Source organism: Notamacropus eugenii, chromosome 5, assembly GCF_028372415.1.
Source record: "Notamacropus eugenii isolate mMacEug1 chromosome 5, mMacEug1.pri_v2, whole genome shotgun sequence".
In the NCBI taxonomy this organism is placed as follows: Eukaryota; Metazoa; Chordata; class Mammalia; order Diprotodontia; family Macropodidae; genus Notamacropus; species Notamacropus eugenii.
In genome coordinates, this window is record NC_092876.1 from 445,697,747 (window position 1) to 445,717,770 (window position 20,024).

At 38.5% G+C, this 20,024-nt stretch overlaps 1 pseudogene; it reads right to left on the reverse strand.

Moving 5' to 3' along the window:
- Positions 1–18,309: 18,309 nt before the first annotated feature.
- LOC140503124 (ornithine decarboxylase pseudogene) lies at positions 18,310–19,679 on the reverse strand (annotated as a pseudogene).
- Positions 19,680–20,024: the final 345 nt, after the last annotated feature.

A 20,024-nucleotide genomic window follows, 5' to 3' on the forward strand; every position in this document is an offset into this window, starting at 1 on the left:
TAATATGACTGCACAGCAAGAGCAATGAAAGTGACAAAAAAGGAACACTTCGATGAACTGCTACAAAGTGAAGTAAATAGAACCAGGAAAAGATAATACATAATTACTACAAAAGTATAAATTAAAACAATAACAACAAAAAAGAAAACAAATGCTGTATAATTATACTGAAGAAGACTTTTTTTCCAAAGAAGAGATTAAAAATATACTTGCTTCCTTTCTTTGCAAGGGTAGAGGAACTTAGACTAAATTGTCCAACTTGGGGTGTTAAAATTGCATTTTGTTCCATCCTCCCCTTAATGTTCTTCCCCTTGTTGTCTTTATAGTAAGAAAGTATGTAAGTAGCCAGCATAAAGTGGCTATAGCAGGAAATAAGATTGCAAAGGGAAACCTAGAAGTCATGTAGAAAGAGTTCCAAAGATCAAAGGAACATAATTTGCAAATTTTATCATATATTAACCAAAAATCACATCCTAGGATTATGTGCTGCATCAGCGGATGCCATCTTGAATTTGCCATCAGTCTTTAGTCCTGTGATATGTAAATTTCAGACAAACTCTAGACATCCATACTAAGATCAACAAATCACCAAATGATACTGAAAATTTTGAGATGATGTAGACATGTTAACTTCAAACTTTTACTGAAAATTTTGAAATGATTTGGATACATTAATGAAATAATCCCAAGGCAGGACAGGTAAGAGTTGATCTGTTTCCCTCCCAAAAAATCCTATAAAAATCAGACCTCAAACTCTTGCCCCACCCCAAGTACTCATGTCTCTCCATCTGGATCCATGCTGCCAAGCTCTCCCAGATCTAATTTATGTTTACATAAGTGATACTCTGTCTCTCCCACTTCCTGTCCTCTTCACACTTCTTGGCTTACTTTACCACCTCACTACTTGTCCCCAAACTGTCCTTTTCTGTGTCCCCCTTTTTGTAAATTGTCCCTGCACTTTCTGTACTGTTTTTCCCAACACCCTCTGTGCCCTATTGAAGCATGATTACATCCCTGTTTCCCACTGCCATTATGTCTTTTCCCAGAGTACCCAAAGAACTCATCCCCATTTTATATTTTAATAAATTATCAATTCATTTGTTTTATGTGTTGGTGACTTTAGCTAATATGCTTTTCTCCGCTATTCTACCTCTTTCTTTTTCATTCCTCATTATACAAATAACTCTTTAAATAGGGGGGAGTGATAATGGTTTATAGTTGTATAACACTTTAGAATTTGTCAAGTACTTTATATGCAATTTCATTTGATCTTCATAACAGCTCTCTAGGTAAGTACTATTATTTTCCCCATTTGACAGATGAGGAAACTGAGAAAGGCTAAATGACTTGCCAAGGGTCACAAAGTTAGCAAGGATTTGAGGAAAGAATTTCCTTAAAAGAAGGATTTTAATTCAGGTCTTCCTGACTCCAAGTCCCAGGCTTTATCCAATGTATCACCTAGCACTAGTGATACATTAGGAAATGAAAATAGTACAAAAGCAAAAGATTATAATTTTTTAAAGATTCCACTCATTTTATATCAGTGTTAATGTCTCTTAACTGATGAAACTCATTTATATACTCAAATAAGGATCTTTTTCTTTTCCATATACCTTATACTGAAACTTCAGTATCCAGGATCCTTTTTCAGAATCTACACATTGAACAGATAGCCCCTTCCAGAGAAGTTTCTCTCCTCCATCAAGTCCCCTATACAACCCAATCAGTACAACCTCTTCCAGTTTTCCAGTGGTACGTGATCAACTTAAAATATGATGAGCTATATCCTAAAAAGGAGCTGGGCTATGCCCCTCCCCCATGAAAGATTTCCATTTCCTTTTGTTTCATTCTTGTAATATTAAATGATGTGATAATATTAATATTATCATTTGCTTCTGTGGTGAGAAGAGCTAAACCATCTGCACCAGGTGATCCTGATGAGGACAATGAACATTTTCATATTCACTTATCAAAAGGTCAGACCATGATCTAGGCCTCTTGAGTCTTTTCATTAGTAGATTGTAAAACATAATGGACAGGGTGCTTGACCTGGATTCTAGAAAACCAATTCTGCTTTAGTCATTCACTACCTTTATGACTCCGATCAGGTCCCTTCACCTCTTTAAACCTCAATTTTCCCATCTGTTAAATGGGAATGAAGACAATAAGAATTGTAGCACTTACCTCCCAGGGTTGTTCAGAGGGTCAAGTGAGACGATGTCTGTAAAGTGCTTTATAACCTTAAGTGCTATGTAAATGTCAGTTTCCTCTTATTTATTATTATTCATTTTACCTTACACTTATTTTAAAATTTTAGTTGGGAAATAATAGGAAAAGGTAAACAAACATCTTCTCGCCTAGGCAATTAATGAGTATATCTCTCTCCTGCAAATGTAAAAAAATGAATGCTGCTTGCTTGGCTTTCCTCAGGCCATGTCTATGAAAGAAATACCAATTTCAACATCTTCCTATAGCAGGAATCTAATTATATTCATGTAAGTTTAATTCCTGAGAGTCTGACAGGGTCTAAAGGTCAGAGATAGACTAAGAAGTCAAAAAAGACTAGAGGCCAAAATATTGAGAGACTGATACTTGAGGAAAAGATTTAGGAGATTTTTTTCACTTTTAAATGGAGAATAAAAAGCAGAATGGCTCTCATTTTAAGAAGTAAGTACTAGAGAGGAACATATTTTCTGAAGTGGTGTTACCATTCACAGTCTGAAAATCTAAATAGAAACCAACTGCCATTAAAAAGTGATCCTTCTCTTCTCTCCTGGCCTATCCCTGATGAAACGAAACCCAAAGTGAAATATGGAGAGGCACAGGGGATTGACTGCACCCTCAGGTACAGAACTTGAGGCATTAACTTATGATAAAGTACTTGACATCTGAGCCATACCTCACTTCCTGAAACACTTTCAGTTCACAACTTAACTATAACTCATAATTGGATTGGGTCTTGGTAAGTTGTTCAAGGGCTGACTACATTCCCTCCCAATCCCCAAAGGTTCAAGCAAACCTACTCCACCCCAGAACAGGTCAGTGTTGTACAAGCATACATAAAAGGAGAGAGACAGCATTCAGCATCATGCTTCCCAGTTCTATTGCAGATTACAGGGCTTTTGAAATTTTCCTCACATAAAGTTGGGAAGTTTTTAATAAATAATTCTTTTGCATTATCTCTGACATTTCAGAGTATGCTAGTTATGTTATAGATTCCAATGGAGCAGTGACAGGCACTGCTCCTTTAGAAACATCTCCTTCCCTAATGGTAGATTATGGGATAAGATATCATGCCATTGGGTAAGCTTTTTTGCTTTATTTCCGTATTCACAAAGTTAGATTCTCACAAGGAATATGAAGTGTGATGAGAGGTTGGTAAGAGGTTGTATGTGTGGTTGGAATTTTTGAGGGATATCATTATGCAAAGGGACTTTATATGCAATTGAAACAACTGAAGACAAAGATGTTGGAAACATAGATGAATAACTAGGATACATTTTTCTATTTCTCTAACTCCCTTAATATTCTGCAATATGGCTTCCAACCTCAACATTTAACTGAATCTTTCTTCTCTGAAGTTACCAGTGATCTTTCAGTTGCCAAATCACATTCTTCTTCTTGACATTGTCTTGTCCCTAGGTTTTTGAGATACTCCTGGTTCTTCTCCTATCCATAGTATGGTAGTTTGTGTTGCAAAGTTTCAATTGATGGTTAATCTATAAATCCACTGTTTGCAATCTCACACCTGGAAAAAGGCCATTAAAGATCATTTAATTCAACCTTCTGATTTTACAGATATGGAAACTGAGGTCCAGTGAAATGCAGTGCAGTGACTTGTCTAAAGTCACGCAGCTAATTAATATCACTGGCAGGGCTGAAACTCATCCCTCTTAACTTCTAATTTAGTGATTTTCTCAGTCCACCATATTTCCATTCACAAATATATGAAACCCTTTTTTTTTCTACTTGTCACTATAATTCTTATGAGATTAAATGAAGCAATATGGAAAAGGAATTTTAGATGTCTTCTCATCTAATCCCATGCATATTATGTTTTATGGATATACTTTTCCTCTACACCCCACCCCCAACATAACTAAGAAGCCTGAATAATTCAGATAATATAAACTTTTGGAGCCTTCATCAATACTAGTTATCATTCTCTGAAAGCACTCCTTGTCTCAGATAACTCTCCCAGATGTCTCATTAATATATCCATTGGGTGATAAAATTCATCCAATGGAGCTCTGAAAGCTTAATGGGCACTTCAAGGTTGCACTGTAGTATACAGTATAGTCTATCTAAGAATAAGGCAAGAGTTCCCCTAGGGTCTAGGTCTGAGATTGAAAATTGTTCTTGTCTGTCTCACGAAAAAGGTAAGAATGGATCTATCTATATTTATATACTGTGCCCTTTTATGCCCACAAAAATTATTCTCAGAGTAAACTTCCATATATATGCAATGTGAGAGATAAATGTGTTTCAACAGTGCAAAATAACCTGTTAAAAAGCAGAAAAATATGGCTAAGAATGTTTAGCTAGAAACGAACCAAAAAAAGATTGTAGATTCAAATTTAATTTTGAAAAGTTGAATTATTTCAAACCGAGATTAACCAATTGATCATTGTTCCAGGATTGACTAATTCTGGGCATATGCAAAGTTTAGCTGATTTTTTTTTTTCACTAAATTAGCTAAATCAATCTGTTATATCAAAAGGAAATATAATTTTTTTTTTTTTATAATTTAACTACTACATTCAGAACTCTGATTTTTCCTGGATTTCTCCCCTACTTCATTAAACTTTTTTTGATCTTCTCATCTAGTAGTGACCTCTCCCTATGGGAATCCTGCATCCAAGCCCTTTTTTGTTTGTTGATTCATGCATTTATCCCACATAATCAATAATTCCCCCTTTTTTCTAGTTATGGATTATTCTTGTGTCTATGTTCTGAATTCTTTAAAGAAAATGAACACCACTTTTCATCTGCATTTGAAAGTCACTGGTCTCTATCTTCATGGTGGACTGAAAGAGATTATAACTGATTAATTTAGTCAATTTGGTGAAAATAGAGTTAAACTTCATGAGTGCCCAGAACTAATTAGTGAATTCTGACACAATGGCCAATTGGCTAGCTCAGTTTGACATAATTCCATTTCTAAAAAATGAATTTAGTTCAGCAATCTTTTTTGATCCATTTCTAGCTAAACAGTTTTTCAATACTTTTTTTTACATTTTTCAACAGGTTATTTTAGCACTCAAGACACAGTCATCATTTCTCTCACTGAATATGTATAGAGAAGTTTATTCTGTGAATAATTTTTTTTAAGTTTAGCTTTGTTTTGTTGGTATACAAGTAGGTATGGTGCCCAGAGGGCATTGGGCATTAACATTTTTTCATTATAATTTTGAATAGTTTTTCATTCCTTTTGTTTTTACATCCCACAAATTCCTAAATATTCCACTTTAGCTACCAAAAGAACTCTTTTTAAAATTATTATTAATTTATTTGTTGTCAGTTTTGTAGAATAACTTCTATAAGTCTTAAGTTTTCTCTCTCCTTCCCCCAAAATTATTATTATTATTAAATGAATAATTTGATTACACTAAATTGAAAAAATTTTGCACAAGCAAATCCAATACAGCCAAGATTAGGAGGGAAGCAGAAAATTGGGAAAGAATTTTTGCAACTGATGTCTGCGATAAAGCCCTCATTTATAAAATATATAGAGAACTGAGTCAAATTTACAAGAATACAAGTCATTCCCCAATTGATAAATGGTCAAAGGATATGAATATGCAGTTTTCAGAGGAAGAAATTAAAGTTATTTATAGTCATATGAAAAAATGCTCTAGATCACTATTGATTTGAAAGATGCAAATCTGAACAACTCTGAGGTACCACATCACACCTATAAGACTGGCTATTATGCCAACACAGGAAGACAATAAATGTGGGAGAAGGTGTGGAAGAATCGGAACACAAGTTCATTGTTGGTGGAGTTGTGAGCTGATGCAACCATTCTTTTTTTTTTTAATTTTTAACATTTATTTTCACACAATTTTGGGTTACAAATTTTCTCCCCTTTTATCCCCTCCCCCCCCAAACCCGAGCTTTCTAATTGCCCCTGTGACCTATCTGCTCTCTCCTCTATCCTCCCTCCCTGCCCTTGTCTCCATCTTCTCTTTTGTCCTGTAGGACCAGATAGCTTTCTTGACCCCTTAACCTGTATTTCTTGTTACCCAGTGGTAAGAACATTACATTTGGTCCTAACACTTTGAGTTCTAACCTCCTTAGCTCCCTCCCTCTCCACCCCTTCCCCTTGAAAGACAGGCAATTCAATATAGGCCATATCTGTTTAGTTTTGCAAATGATTTCCATACTAGTTGTGTTGTATAGGACTAATTATATTTCCCTCCATCCTATCCTGTCCCCCTTTACTTCTATTTTCTTATGGTCCTTTCCCTCCCCATGAGTGTCGACCTTGTATTGCATTCTCTTCCCCATGCCCTCCCCTCTATCCTCCCCCCCACCCTGCTTGTGCCCCTGTCCCCCACTCTCCTGTATTATGAGATAGGTTTTCCTATCAAAATGAGTGTGCATTATATTCTTTCCTTTAGTGGAATGTGATGAGAGTAGACCTCATGTTTTTCTCTTGCCTCCCCTCTTTATCCCACCACTAATAAGTCTTTTGCTTGCCTCTTTTATGAGAGATAATTTGCCCCATATAACTTCTCCCTTTCTCCTCCCAATATTTCTCTCTCACTGCTTGATTTCATTTTTTTTTTTTAAGATATGATCCCATCCTCTTCAATTCACTCTGTGCACTCTGTCTCTATGTATGTGTGCGTGTGTGCATGTGTGTGTGTGTGTACTCCCACCCAGTGCCCAGATACTGAAATGTTTCAAGAGTTATAAATATTGTCTTTCCATGTAGGAATGTAAACAGTTCAACTTTAGTAAGTCCCTTATGATTTCTCTTTGCTGTTCGCCTTTTCATGGTTCTCTTCATTCTTGTGTTAGAAAGTCAAATTTTCTTTCCAGCTCTGGTCTTTTCATCAGGAAAATTTGAAAGTCTTCTATTTCATTGAAAGACCATTTTTTCTCCTGAAGTATTATACTCAGTTTTGCTGGGTAGGTGATTCTTGGCTTCAGTCCTAGTTCCTTTGACTTCTGGAATATCCTATTCCATTCCCTTCTATCCCTCAATGTAGAGGGTGCCAGATCTGGTGCTATCCTGATTGTATTTCCACAATACTTGAATTGTTTCTTTCTAGCTGCTTGCAATATTTTCTCTTTCACCTGGGAATTCTGGAATTTGTCCACAATGCTCCTAGGAGTTTCTCTTTTTGGATCTCTTTCATGCGGTGTTCTGTGGATTCCTTGAATATTTATTTTGCCTTCTGGTTCTAGAATCTCAGGGCAGTTTTCCTTGATAATTTCATGGAAGATGATGTCTAGGCTCTTCTTTTGATCATGGTTTTCAGGTAGTCCCAGAATTTTTACATTGTCTCTCCTGATTCTTTTTTCCAGGTCAGTTGTTTTTCCAATAAGATATTTCACATTATCTTCCATTTTTCCAATCTTCTCAGTATGTTCTGTGATATCTGTCTTTCTCACAAAGTCCTTAGCGTCCATCTGTGCCATTCTAGTTTTGAAAGAACTATTTTCTTCAGTGAGCTTTTGAATCTCCTTTTCCAATTGGCTAATTCTGCTTTTGAAAGCATTCTTCTCCTCATTGGCCCCTTGCACCTCCCTTGCCAGCTGAGTTAGGCTAGTTCTCAAGGTGCCAATTTCTTCAAGATTTTTTTGGTTCTCCTTTAGCAGGGAGCTGATCTGCTTTTCATGCTTCTCCCTCATCCCTCTCATTTTCTTTCCCAGTCTTTCCTCCACCTCTCTAACTTGATTTTCAAAATTCCTCTTGAGCTCTTCCATGGCCCGAGCCCATTGGCTGGGCTGGGACACAGAATCCTTGATTTCTGTGTCTTTGCCTGATGGCAAGCATTGTTCCTCCCCATCACAAAGGAAGGGAGGAAGTGTCTTTTCTCCACTAAAATACCCTTCAATAGTTTTATTTCTTTTCCCTTTTCTTGGCATTTTCTCCAACCAGTGGCCTGAGCTCTGAATGTTCTCCTCACACCCACCTCGCCTCCTGGTCCTCCCAGCCAGCGTTTGGGGACTGAGATTCAAATGCTGCTTCCCGCCTTAGGATTTTTGGCGGGGGCAGGGCTGCTATTCAGTGTGAGAATTAAGTTCAGGTGGTCAGGGGCAGGGCCGCCTCTCAAGCATAGTTCCCTCTGGGGGTTTATGCACAGACTTTCCACAATGGATCCAGGCTCCTGCCCGTTTGGGGAGCCCCCCGTCCGCAGCCGCCTCTCAGCCCCCACCTCCCGGCGGGGCCCGAGCCTTGGGGGCACCCCACTCCCCTCTCAACCCGCCAAAGAGACTCTCTCACCCACCCCCGTCAGTCACCTGTTGGTGGGGGGGCCCGTGCCGCTGCTGAAGATCCTGCCTCCGGAGCCCCCTCAGATCTGTGCCTCTTGGAGCCGTGGCTGCCGCCGCCGCCGCCGCCGCAGGTCCGGGCTGGGCTCCGTGTCTGCAGCTCGATGGACCTTTTGCGAGAGGTTTGCAGGTCCCTCTGTGGGTGGGGGGACCCGCGTGGCCGCTGGAGATCCTGTCCCCGTAGCCTCAGTGTCGCGGCCGCGGCAGGGCCGCACTGCGCTCCCCCTCCCGGCACCCAGCCTGCGGAGCGAAGGACCCCCCCGCGAGAGGTCCGCAGGTCTCTCTGGAGCAGAAGTCTCCCTCGCTCCAATACTCCGTGGTCTCTGGGTGCAGAATTCGCCCTGGCTTGGTCCCCTCTAGCCGTTCTGTGGTTTGTGTGTTCGGAGCTATGTGTATGTGCGTCTTTCTACTTTGCCATCTTGGCTCCGCCCCCTGATCCAACCATTCTGAAGAGCAATTTGGAACTATGCCCCAAAGGCTACAAAAATGTGCATACCTTTTGACCCAGCAATACCACTTCTAGAACAGTATCCCAAGAGATCATAAAAGCGGGAAAGGGTCCTACATGTACAAAAATATTTATAGCAGCTCTCTTTGTAGTGGCCAAGAACTGGAAATCAAGGCGATGCCCATCAATTGGGGAATGGCTAACCAAGTTGTGGTATATGAATGTAATGGAATACTATTGTGCTATAAGGAATGATGAACAGGAAGACTTCACAGAGGCCTGGAAGGACTAATATGAACTGATGCTGAGTGACAGGAGCAGAACCAAGAGAACTTTGTGCACAGTAACAACCACAGTGTGCAAGGAATTTTTGTGGTAGACTTAACCCTTCACAGCAATGCAAGGACCTAAAACATTTGCAATGGACTCTTGAGGCAAAATGCCTTCCACATTCATAGAAAGAGCTATGGAATTGGAATGCAGAATGAAGCAAAATATTTTCTCTTGTGCTTTGTTTTGTTTTACTTTTTCTTATGGTTTCTCCCATTCATTTTAATTCTTCTGTGCAACATAACCAATGTGAAAATGTGTTTAATAAGAATGTATGTGTAGAACCCATGTAAGATTGCATGCCCTCTCGGGGACGGAGGAGGAGGGAGGGGGAGAAAACCTAAGACTTATAGAAGTGATGGTAGAAAACTGAAAACAAATAAATAATTGATAATCTGTGAATAATTTTTATGGGCACTCTCCTACCTTCCTAACTCTGAAATAAGTCTGCCATTCCTGTTAAGGACTTGTCAATCAATTAAGCTCTGACTCCACTCACAGACTCATGAATTCTCAGTCCAAAACACCTCTCCTTAACCACCATCTACTATATCTATTGTCTTCTCTATTAGAATGTAAGCTTTCTGAGAACAGGAACTGCCTTGTTTTTTTGTACTTGCATCACTGGTACAGTACCTGGCACATAGTAAGCTTTTGATAAATGATTTTTTTTCATTCAGATTTCTAATATACAACACCTAGCTGGTACATAATACGTTTAGTGAATTGAATTAAATTACGCTGCTTGCCTGAACTGGCCAAAATAGTTTGATGATACATCAATGGAGTCACAATACTTTTAACAGGCATGCATTCAAAAATTGATTTATGATGTAATTCTTAGCCCCATGCCTTCTTTCCAATTTCCTCCAGGCTATTAAAGGTTTCATCAGGTCTTTAATGATCTTGATGCACGTATATGGAACAGACAACTGTGCTCTTTTCACATTTTGTACCAGTGCTTTCTGGCAACTATGGTCTGAGCAAGAGGAAGTTTTTAAAGGAATTTGGACAATAGCATCTTAGTTCCAAAGTGTAATGTGACATCTGACTAATTCAATTTTATCATTCTAGCTACCATTCCTTGTTTCCAGAGGTTAATCGGTTTTTATTTTCCTTTTATTTAGATATATTAGCAGATTTTGCTTCAATTTTCATTTTCTCCATTTTTGCAGGGTCTAAATTTCAATTGCATTTATTTGGGCTCACCAGATATTTTATATATTTTAAAAATACATTATGCTTTAATAATTAGCTGCAAAGTAAAAATAAGTTTTCTCAGCAAGGTTGTCATCAAAAAATAGGTCTGCTATCTCCTTTCTAACTGATTTTCAAATAGTTGCTGGGAATTTATGATTCAGTGGTCTGATCTAAACCTTCACATTTCTTAAAGGTGATTACAGTGCAATTAATATTCATAATTTCAAAATTAGAAAGGTAATCTAGATTAGAAATTTGTGACTTCTACATGTTCATGTCCCATGCTAGAGTGGACCACAGTTGATCTTAGGCAAAATTCTAAATCGTAATGTATATAAAGTTTATTTTTGACATCCTTTGTGCATCTTAAAAAAAAAGTGTGAGTACTTTTTCACTTATGTTGCACTCTTTTCCAAATATACCCCTCTCCTACTCATCTAACTTTTCCTTATTAGGAAGGTTTTAAAAAAAAAGATATAAATTTCGTCAAAATTTACCAATACATTGACAATGTCTCAAAGTACATCTAATATTCTGTACACTTGGACTCCAGTTCCTCAACAAAAGATCTCTTGAACTTCTTACACATCATCTAGGATATTTTCCAAGTAGCTATTACTTTCATGTTCCCAGTTTCCAATCTTTCACTGAGCCACCCCACCACAGTTTGCCCTCTCTTAAGAGTGTCCAAATCCAGAACTTTCTGAGTCTCCTAATTCTTTGTTGAAATTTTCTTGTGGTACTTCAGCAAGAGAATGGCTTCACAAGCTGAGATATAATGATTGTGATAGAATATTATTTTGCTATAAGAAATAATCAGGGGGATGATTTCAGAAGAAAAAAAAAACCTGAGAAAACATATTTGAGTTGAACCAGGAAAATACTGTACACAGTAATAGTAACCTTGTAATGATGATCTACTGTAAAAGATTTAGCTGCTGTGATCAATGCAATGATCCATAACAATTACAAAGGATTTATGATGGAAAACGCTATCCACCTGTAGGGTAGAGAATGGATGAGCACTGAGTCCAGATAGAAGCATACGCTTTCCACTTCATTTCTTTCTCTTTTTTTTCCAGCAATGTAACTAACATGGAAATATATTTAGGCTGCCTTCACATGTACAATGGGCATTATATTACTTCCATCTTGATGGATGGGCGGGGGGGCTGGAGGGAAGGTAGAATGTGGAAATCAAAATTTTTAAAATGAGTTAAAAAAAGCTTTCTTATACCCATTTCATGCTCTGGGCTCTAATTTATTTCCGCAAAGCATAAGTATCAATTTTCAAAAATAAATCCATGCTAAGGTCTTCATAGAAAAAAATAATCTCATTGCTAGAATGGTCATTAATAATAATCATAACTAATAACATCTTGTATTTATAATAATATGTTAATATCATAATCATTTTTTATTTTTTCAGATACCTTAGAGATTGTCTGGATATCAGAATATGTCTACCTCTGTCTTCAACTATCCAACAGTATGGATAGAGAATAAACCACGAAATATAAAGTAGATGGAATCAGTTGTTATCCCATTGAAAATGCATACTATGATGATTTAAGATAAAGACCAAGGCAAAGATTCTCAATTCCATAGTGCTGTCTAGGAAGGATGTACATTGGAAAAATGTGCCATAAGAAAAAAAATTTGCAGCTGTGGGACCCTGGACAAGTCACATAATCAGTTTCTGTCTTTGTAAAATTAGTGTAATGATGGTCGTAGTACTTAGCAAAATTTTTAAAATCATTTCATCATATTAAAAATTACAAAAGCATGTATTTATAAGTGCTAAAGATTTTTTCATAAACCATGACAAGAGTTCAGCCTAGTGTAACAAGACATGTGGATGGATCTTCCCTGCTTCTGGTGGACCACGTATGTTAGTTCAGCTCTAGGATGTTTTCAGCATGACAAGGCTCCTGGATTCTCATTGTTGCCTATGTTTCTCTCAGTGCTGAAGAATTCAGGTACTTTAGTGATGACAAAGCAATACCTACATTGACCACTGGACATAAAGACCTGATAATTCACCTTTGATTGCCTCTTCTCTTTCTTACAGCCAAGCATGTTAGGTCAGTTTTAGTCCATCCTGAAGAAAGTGAGAAGACAAGGTAGCTGTCCTTCCCCTGCCTTGGAAGAAATGGTGACTTTTTCCATGTGATAACAGATAGGTACTCAGCTAGGTGAGCTAGACTTGGGCCTTTGGGCTCCTGGTTGCCTTTCTGATTTATGTTTCCTTTCCTGAGTATAGCTTCCCAAAGAGAAATCCCAAGATGGTAAGGTTCAGTGAGGGAGACAATTCTGTGATCTTCAAGAAGCTAAATGGGTGGGCATAAAACGCTTCTGTGATAGGACTAGCAGTTTCCTGATGCAATTTTCCTGACTTTCTTGACAGAACTTCTTTTCTGCATGCAGCCTCATTGCTCTAGATTCCTTGATGTAGCTTCCTAGCCCGTGGACATAGAAAAGTCCCAGCTTCAGGTATTTAGATTTTCTCAGATATGGTGGATGCCTGAGACCACACAAGTGGTCAAACACTGACTAGATGTATTTCTAAATGGAGAAAAGGGAGGCCACATTCAGAGAAGCCTAATGCCATTGTATCTAATGACACATGATATATATCCTTGCTATGTTGGGTCAAAATGAAACTCTTCCTTGGTTAAATATTCAAAGCCTTGTGAGCGACTCATTTTGTCCCAACATTGAACCTAAAATAAGAGGGCACTAGCTTTAGAGTCATGCCTAAAACAGCCTCATATAAGGAGACAATCATGTGAGCTTCAAGATACTAGAGATACAGTCCAGAGCAAGGCAAGATCTAAAATGCCTATTCAGCATTCCATCAAACTGCTTCATTTTTGGATAACTAAGTTTCAGCTTCTCAGCATAATAGTAGATAGTACTGCTGCCTAAGATTCTCAGAGTCAGCTGAGGCTGGAAGCAGTTATAAGCTTCTGAATATTATTTTGAGTCTACCAACACATGCCTGTTAGTATGATATGTTTTAATTGTAACCCCTATCTCAAAGTTCATTGGCATGCAATTCTTTCCTTATTGGAATAGATGAACTTCCTGCCCTGCATGAGGGGCAGGGTGAGATTGATAAGAGATGACAACTTCAGTTATCAGTCAATAACCTTTGAGATTCTCCAAAGGCCAGTCCCCCTTAGGAGACTCCATATTCCAGATTCCAGAGTACAGTAGAGTCAGTTTCCAGCTCTGGGAGAGAAGATGGAAGAGGCCAATCCCACTTTTAGACTGCGGAAAGAAAAGAGTGTGGGAAGGCATGAAAGGAGCAGGCAGTCTCCAAAATGTCCCTGTTCCCTACTCGTTCCTTTAGAGACAGCAAAGAATTTCCTCTTGGGTAAGATTCATGAACTTCTTTCTTGGTTAAACTGAGCTACCTCTCTCCCAATGGGTGAGTGCCTTCATTTTTCTTTGTCTGGTATATATTCTCCTTTGTAGACCTCTGACTTATGATTTGTTATTATTTGGTTTCTTTGTTGTTCTCTATGTGTGTTCATTGTGGAACAGATATTTGTTTGTAAAGTCGTCAAGCCTTGGATGTAGAACCTGGGACTTCTTTTACCCTCAGAAATGACAAATCTATCCAAAGTTAGATGGAATCTAATCATAACCCCTGGTTAAGCAGTATTTATGGGAGAAGACAGATATACTTTTATCTTGGTACCTCCTCTCTCTGAGGATATCAGAGGCCTCTGGCCCCAACCTCCTGGAAGGGACAAAAGCCTGCCTTGGAGGAGGGTGGGAGAAGAGGTGGTTAGAGATGTCTATTCTGTCTTCCTTTTTAGCCACCTACAGCTCCAGGCCTCCTTGGCCTTCTTGCTATATGTGGGCCTCTATACATTCTGCTACCTAAGCATTCCTCTTGTGTGGAAGAAATAACTCTTCTTGTCTTATTTACATTGCATATTGCATACCCTTCTATTTTCCATTTTGAGGAGATTTTAGACATAAGCCAAACCTAAGCTTTATATAATTTCCCTGAGGTGCTGGAGTGGGGGGAGGTGTAATAAGCGTAAGAAAATAAATTGCATCCTAAAAGGATTTAAGTGATCAGACTCCACTAGGAATGAACCTGGTCTCTATCATGCACGTGGGTTGAGAACTGATGCTGACGCGTGCCCTTTCAGAAGGTGGGAGTGAATAGTTTTGCAGCACCCCTTGTGCTGCCCCAGTCCCCTGCCCCAACATATATAATTGGATGGATTGCTCCTAGAATATTTTTTCAAATAGAAGTTCAGATAATAATGTAACCCAGTTTGTAAGCATGTCTAGTTTGCCTAATGTGGAGCCTGCTGAGTTCCTACCACATGGTTGGGGTAGCCTCCTTTGACTGCCTATCTTTAAAGCAGGCAAGAACAGGGATTACTCTATTTCCCCAGTTGCTTTGGGCTATGCTCCTAGTTGCTGTGCCCAGGTGGAGGCTCTACATTGAAGTCATGAGAGGCGACAGGGACATGTGCTTCCCCTGCTCTGCCTTTTTTATCCCACTTCCAAGAAATGGATCTAGGGAAATTTGTTTCTGTTCCATTGTTTGCCCTCAATTTCAGGTGCCAGAAATAGTCCTCAAGGGACTTGGAGTTCAAGACTTTGTATTACAGGTGAGGTGGTCTATGAGCCAGACATCTCAGCATGAGATGAGAAGCTAGAGTGCCTGGGACTCAAGCCCCCAGAAGGTTTGTACCTGGAACTGGGACTGTGCTTTATGGGAACCAAGCTAAATTTTGAATCTAATCTTCATCCCTCCCTCAAAAGTGAAATACTGTTAGAGGTGAATGGGGATTATACTTCCCCACATACACACATATGTGGAGGAGAGGATGTTTGTATATTTGTAATTACATCTTTGAAAGCAAATATATTCTTTTGTAAAAGTTCTACTGTTATAATAATATAGCCCAATTACTTTCTTAAATATACACATGCTATTTTAAGAATTTTCATGTGAAATAGTATAAACTTTTATATTTATTTCCTTTTTTCACTACCTTTTCCTGAAAATGTTTTCTTTCTTATTGAAGTCTAAAGGTACAATAGTACTATGTGTGCGCCTTGCAAATACAAAAGTTTTTTTCTTAAAGTATCTTACTGCTATTCAGAAAATTGCATTAGATCCGTTCTTTCTACCTACTATCAAAGAATGCTTTGAATCAAAAGTAGTTTTATTTTATTTTTGCCTGGCTTAGTTTAATGATTTCCTCTGATTTGATTATTTTTCAGATGTCTAAATCTAGTTTGGTGCAAGGGTGGAGTACGAAGAAGACATACAGTATTTCTTCCCTCCCTCCTTTAAAAACATTTATTTTTTAACATTTTTTTAAAATTTGAGCTCAATGCTTTCTCCCTCACTTCTACCACTCCCCCCGCCATTGAGAAGAAAGCAATATGATATCTGTTATCCATGTGAAATCATGCAAAACATAACTTCTATATTAGCCATATCACACTCAAAAAGAAAAATAAAGAATGAGAAAATTATGCTTCAGTTTTCACTTGGAATTCATTAGTTCTCTCTCTGGAGGTGGATAGCATTTTTTCCTCAGAAGTCCTTTGGAACTTGGATCATTTTATTGATAGAATAGCCAAGTCTTTCACATTGATCATTATTACAACATCGCTGTTATTATGCACAATGATCTCCTGCTTCTCACTTCACTTTGCATCAGTTCATATAAGTCTTACCATATTATTTTCTAACACTCTCCTCATCGTTTCTTAAAATACATTAGTACTCCATCACAATCATATGCCACAACCTGTTCAGCCATTTCCCAGTTGATGAGCATCTCTTCAATTTCCAATTCTTTGACACCATGTTTTTGTATATCTGCTTTTTCTTTGCTTCTTTGGAATATATAGCTAGTGTGTGTGTTTGTCCTTCATTGCCGAAGAAGATCATGGCATCAGAGAAATGATGACATGACTTGCACTTGACTTTGTTTCAAGTGAAGGAAGGCTTTGCAGGTCACCAGTCTCATTTCTCCTCCAGAGCCAACTGAATCCAGTGACCAGATATTCATCAGGATGACTAGAGATGACCCAGGATGAGGCAAGTAGGGTTAAGGTCACATAGCTAGTGAATGTCAAGTATCTGAGGTGAGATTTGAACTCAGGTCCTCCCAACTCCTGTACTGGTGCTCTATCCATTGCACCACCTAGCTGCCCCCATATAGCTAGTAGTGGTTTTGCTGGATCAAAGGATATGCAGAGTTTTATAGCCCTTTGAGCCTACTTCCAGATTGTTCTCCAGAATTATTGGAGTAGTTTACTAAGGAAGGATTAGCTAAGGAGGGATTGACTTCAACCTGAGGTGAACGGTCAGTAGCCTCAGCATTGATTGATGATGGTCTGTTGAGAACACTATGCAAGTGTTCAGCCCATCTCTCTAGGATCATGTCCTTATCACTAATCAATGAGACTTCATCAGCACTGAATAGTTGTGATGCACCATAAATTTTTGGTCCATAAATAGCCTTTAGGGAATCATGAAAGCACTTTGGATTGTTACTATCAGCATAAAACTGAATTTCATCTGCTTTCTTACTGAGCCAGAAATCTTGCATCTCTCAAAGCTTTGCTTGTACTTTACTTTTGATGGAATTAAATGCTGCCTTCTTAGAGATGGATGAACTATCCTGCTGGTAAGTCCTGTGGAGTTCTCACTTTTCATTTATCAGCTTCTGGATTTCCCCATCATTTTCATCAAACCAGTCTCGGTGTTTGCGAGTGTTCTGACCCAGATGAGCAAATGCAGTTCTGTACTCCAAATCTCTGAAAGCTGCCCACTCCTTTTCCTTTTTTTTTGGTTTTTTGTTTTTGAGTTTTCAGTTTATTGAGTTGTCACTATTGACAAATATTTTACATTCCTGATTCAATTTGCAACTGTACCTTGTCCCACTAAGCAAAGATGGGGAGAATGGAGGAGGGGAAGAAATAAGGGTTTAAGGACTTAAGTCATGATCTTTTTTCTTTGAGTCAAATTATCTTGTCAACTAAACAAAAATGTTCTATTACCTCAACGATTAAGTATGCCTTTCGATTATAGCCAACGAATGGCTGTAACAGTTGGCTTAGGTCACAATTTCACCTTTAGAGTTACAATGACTGTTTGGCCCCAGAAAAGTCTTTCAATTTTAGCATCTCGATTATATTTGTCCTTTTCCTAGCCATTATTTACAAAAAAGCAGGACAGAAATTGAACTCATTCTGACATTTTTTTCATCTTAAGTATAGGGCCTTAAAATGGTAACTAGAAATGCCTAGGATCTTGAGAAACATTTCAATGGGAGTTCAAAATATATACACTTCCATTACCCTCTGCCCCCCAGCAGAAGAAATCCTTGGCTGAAACCTTTAATTGAAGAAATTGAATTCATTCTAAGTATTTGTGGTTAATTGTCTTAATGGCATTATATGCAAACCAGTTTTTAACGATTGAAGAATTTTCCAATACCTAACTATTTCAATATACTGTTATTTTAAAACAGGTCACAACACTAAGTTCAATCCCATTCTGCCATTTTACAAGCAACAAATGTTTGCTTAGCAGCTGAGGGGCAATCTTTAGAAGCATATTTGAAAAAGTGAACAAAAATCCATGCAAAACATATTCAAATAGTTTCCATAGGAACACAGGTAAGTGTGACCCCATTTCTTAGTCTTCAACATTGTTGCCTTTGTGCCAACCCTATTCTTAAAACATATTTAACTCTAGCAGGAATTAAGTTAATGGTCCCCCAAATGCTCTAATTCAAGCTAAACTTGCAATTAATTGCTACAAAGAGCATCTATACATTAGTACTAGCTGAAGTACAAGTTGTTGAGTGATGTTCCATTCCACTTTCCCAAACACAAGATAATGGCAAAAGGTTGATATCCTGATCCTCTACTTCTGCCAGAAAACCTTGGTTCTTGATATGTTTCATGCATTGCCATGTTGGCCCAGACATCACATAATAGATAGTGGGTGTCGGGAATCCAATGAAAGTAGAAGCAGCAGTAACAGTATAAGCACCCATGTTTTCAAAGAGCATCCAATCTCCCACATGCATTTCTGGTGAATCACAGCATTCAACAAATTAAGGCCATCACATGTTGGTTTCCATATGCTACAAGAGTAATACTTCTCATCTGATTTGTGTCTCTTTTGTAGAACAGGTTTAACATGAGCTTGATCAAACAGGATACAATTAAGTGATCCATATACTTCGTCATTTACATAGTACATAAAATTTGGTCATTTGCATCATCTTCATCATCAGAACCTGTCTGTTCCTTCAATACAAGTTTTTTGGCAATGATGTTAACTGCAAACATGAATAATGATGTATCTGCCTGTTTCTGCTATGAATCTCACTCCATAGTCAGAAGGAAAATACTTATTCAGTGCTGGATTGATTACACTTGAGATCTCTTCAGACTTGAGCTTTACATCTTCAGAACCAGGAAAGCCACCACCAATGTCAAGAAGATACATATTACCAAACTCCACCCTCATGTGAAAGACACATTGGGCATCAGAAAATGCTGGGATGAAGGTTTCTGGATCAGTACAGCCACTTCCCACATGGAAACTGACTCCAATAATATCAATAGTCAGTTCCTTTGCTGGCTCAAGGAGTAGCCTACAAATGTTGAGAGTGGCACCAAATTTAACACTTAAATGACAGACACTTTGGAGTCATCACTGGCAATCCCTCAAAACCAACTTTGCCTTTGGATGAGCTCTGGCAACTTTCATTAACTCTACTTCACTATCAAAAGTCATCACTTGTGCTCCATTGTTGGCAGCATACTTAATCTGTGACACTTGTTTGCATGGATGTGCATAGGTCATCCTCTATGGAAGCATCCGAAGATTTCGTACTAATTATATTTCAGTCTTGCTAGCACAATCAAATCCTGCTCCTAAAGCAGCAAGTGTCTCCACTACAGCTCTACTGTCATGACATGTAATAGCATAAAAAGGAGTTATTCCAGGAAGAGCTTTGTACCATCTTAGATGTTTCTTTAAGATGCCACCAATGTCAGCAGCATAGAAGGCATCTTTATCGTTATCAGAAGAAACTTCATTAATTTTCTGGTCCAGTATATCCTTAGCAGTAAAGCCTTCATCAAGGAAAGTGAAGTTAAATTCACGATTGCTAAAGTTGTTCATGATTTCTTGGTGTTCCTCTAAAGTGCAACAAAATGGAAAACTAGGAGATAAAATTTGAAGACAGGCTATTTCCAGCTTTCCACTGAAGGTGGTTCTCCAGGAAGACAAAGTCCTTAAAAGGCATGGACAGAGTGGGAAGACCCCATGGAGATGCTCTAAATGAAGGGAACTCTACAGCTACAACACTTCTCCTCAACCTCTGCCCCCATTCAGCCACCTCCTGCCCAGCTGGAGGAGCCACACTGAGCCAGCAACCCAAGGTTGCATGACAGTTGGTGGCAGAGGAGTTAGTGGTGGCAGAGGCTGAAGAGGTGTGACCTGCCCCCTCCTTTTCTGCTCAATCGC